Consider the following 3,685-nt stretch of genomic DNA (forward strand, 5'->3'; position numbering starts at 1 on the left):
TAAAAATACTTCTAAGTTGGGTACCTCGAAGGATCTAAACAGAGGGAGCTCTATTCAACCTCAGCTCAGATTCCGACTCTGAATTCTCAAATGATGATAATAACACCATCACAAGCACAACGAATAGATTTTTAAAATGCTGAACTGATCAAAACATAATAAATAAACTGAAATCATGCATTAAATAAATTATATTAAAGACTCTACTCTTTAACAACACTGACCTTTGGAATTACCACGTATTAGACTTTGTAGTCATTGCAAAGATGAATGTATGCATTCATTGTGTTGCCGTTGTCGTTAGTATAAAACTTTAACTTAAAATGTCCTTTTTTCAACAGTACAAAAAGAAGGTGTACACTGTACACAAGACAAGTGGTGTTTCCGTAAAAGAGACATGTACATTAAAAAAAATATTTTTAAAAACATATATATATTTTTTTTTTGAGTTACTTGTTGTAATTTTAGTTGTCGTTGTTGTTGCCTAACGACACGTTCAAAAACTTAATTAAAAACTTTTCAGAAAAAAAGAAATCCTTCTAAATATTACAACTTATTCTTAACTTTATGTTTTACGCCAGTAAGGATTTATGTCTGTTTATAAAACAGGGGGTGTGGAAATTGGTTATGTGTTAATTTTTTCACTTATTCTTGTCCTTTTATCTTGAATGTATTGTAAATAAAATGAGTTTGCTGAGAATTTCATTATAAATAACAAAAAAGTGAGCAGACAAATTATTTTTAATAACAATATAAAGCAAAAATATTTTAAATTTTCAATAAGAATTCCAGTCTTTAAAAAGGAAAATAAGATATAAAATATAAGTTTTTACCACACCTTATACATATTTGTTTAAATAATTTATATGTATATCAATTCAAACACTTCCGAAAATATTAAGCTATATCTGATATTTTTTTTCACAATCCTTTGTTCTCTTTTATTAAATTTGGATACGCTCTGTCTACTTTCTACCAAAATTTTTATGATTTTATATGGGATTTTGTTCCATTCCTCTTGTACTCTTTGGCAGAGTTCATCCACGTTCGTTGGTGCTCTTTTATATACGGCCAATCTTCTCTTTAAAAGAATATTAATACAATATTCCTTTTTATTCTATCCCCTATCATAATTGGTGGGACTGCGTTCCACCAAATAAAATGCCCCTACACCATCAAACTTCCACAGCCATGTTTTACAGTTAGTTTTACTCATGTTGTTTAAAATTTTTGATAGGAAATAAAAGTGATCACAGATTATCGTTGTTTCCGCTGTATCTCTTCTAGTGTTATGGTCCGATAAAACTAAAATTAACCGTTTCCAACCAGATGGGAAAAAATATTGCTAGATTTTTTCCCATCTGGTTGGAAACGGTTAATTTTAGTTTTATCGGACCATAACACTAGAAGAGATACAGCGGAAACAACGATAATCTGTGATCACTTTTATTTCCTATCAAAAATAAATTTTTTGAGTGGAAACATAAAAGTCCATTTATTTTGAAAACTAGAAGAGATACAGCCAAAACAACGATAATCTGTGATCACTTTTATTTCCTATCACAAATCGAGTTCTCCCACCAAAAATCAATTTATTTTACAAGCTCGAAGAGATACAGCCAAAATAACGATATTCTGTGATCACTTTTATTTCCCACCAAAAATAAATTTCTTGAGTGGAAACGTAAAAGTCCATTTATTTAGGAAACTAGAAGTGATACAACCAAAACCACGATAATCTGTGATCACTTTTATTTCCTATCACAAATCGATATTTCCCACCAAAAAACAATTTTCTGAGTGGAAACATAAAAGTCAATTTATTTTGGAAACTAGAAGAGATACAGCCAAAGCAACGATAATCAGTGATTACTTTTATGTCCCACCAAAAATCGATTTGTTGAGTGGAAACATATAAGTTCATTTATTTTGGAAACTAAAAGAGACACAGGCAAAGCAACGATAATCTGTGATCACTTTTATTTCCCACCAAAAATCAATTTTTTTAATGAAAACATAAAAGTCATTTATTTTGGAAACTACAAGAGATACAGCCAAAACAACGATAATCTGTGATCACTTTCATTTCCCACCAAAAATCAATTTTTTGAATGAAAACATAAAAGTCATTTATTTTGGAAACTAGAAGAGATACAGCCAAAACAACGATAATCTGTGATCACTTTCATTTCCCACCAAAAATCAATTTTGAGTGGAAACATAAAAGTCCATTTATTTTGGAAACTAGAAGAGATACAGCCAAAACAACGATAATCTGTGATAACTTTTATTTCCTATCACAAATCGGTTTTTTTCTACCAAAAATCTATTTTTTGAGTGGAAACATTAAAGTCCATTTATTTTGGAAACTAGAAGAGATACAGCCAAAACAACGATAATCTGTGATCACTTTTATTTCCTATCACAAATCGATTTTTCCCACCAAAAATCTATTTTTTGAGTGGAAACATAAAAGTCCATTTATTTTGGAAAATAGAAGAGATACAGCCAAAACAACGATAATCTGTGATCACTTTTATTTCCCACCAAAAATCAAATATTTGAGTGGAAACATAAAAGTCCATTTATTTTGGAAACGAGAAGAGATACAGCCAAAACAACGATAATCTATGATCACTTTTATTTCCTATCACAAATCGATTTTTCCCACCAAAAATCTATTTTTTGAGTGGAAACATAAAAGTCCATTTATTTTGGAAACTAGAAGACATTCAGCCAAAACAACGATAACCTGTGATCACTTCTATTTCCTATCACAAATCGATTTTTCCCACCAAAAATCAATTTTTTGAGTGGAAACATAAAAGTCCATTTATTTTGGAAACTAGAAGAGATACAGCCAAAACAACTATAATCTGTGATCACTTTTATTTCCTATCACAAATCGATTTTTCCCACCAAAAATCTATTTTTTGAGTGGAAACATAAAAGTCCATTTATTTTGGAAAATAGAAGAGATACAGCCAAAACAACGATAATCTGTGATCACTTTTATTTCCTATCACAAATTGGGTTTTTCCACCAAAAATCTATTTTTGGAGTGGAAACATAAAAGTCCATTTATTTTGGAAACTAGAAGAGATACAGCCAAAACAACGATAATCTGTGATCACTTTTATTTCCTATCACAAATCGATTTTTTGAATGGAAACTTAAAAGTCCATTTATTTTGGAAACTAGAAGAGATACAGCCAAAACAACGATAATCTGTGATCACTTTTATTTCCCACCAAAAATCCACTTTTTGAGTGGTAACATAACAGTCCATTTATTTTGGAAACTAGAAGAGATACAGCCAAAACAACGATAATCTGTGATCACTTTTATTTCCCACCAAAAATCAATTTTTTGAGTGGAAACATAAAAGTCCACTTATTTTGGAAACTAGAAGAGATACAGCCAAAACAACGATAATCTGTGAGTGGAAACATAAAAGTCCATTTATTTTGGAAACTAGAAGAGATACAGCCAAAACAAGGATAATCTGTGATCACTTTTATTTCCTATCACAAATCGATTTTTCCCACCAAAAATCAATTTTTTGAGTGGAAACATAAAAGTCCATTTATTTTGGAAACTAGAAGAGATACAGCCAAAACAACGATAATCTGTGATCACTTTTATTTCCTATCACAAATCGATCCCACCAAAAATCAATTTTTTG

The sequence above is a fragment of the Lucilia sericata genome, unplaced genomic scaffold (genome assembly GCF_015586225.1).
Source record: "Lucilia sericata isolate MDLA Ls3-8-SP2 unplaced genomic scaffold, ASM1558622v1 Contig000175F_arrow, whole genome shotgun sequence".
Classification (NCBI taxonomy): Eukaryota; Metazoa; Arthropoda; class Insecta; order Diptera; family Calliphoridae; genus Lucilia; species Lucilia sericata.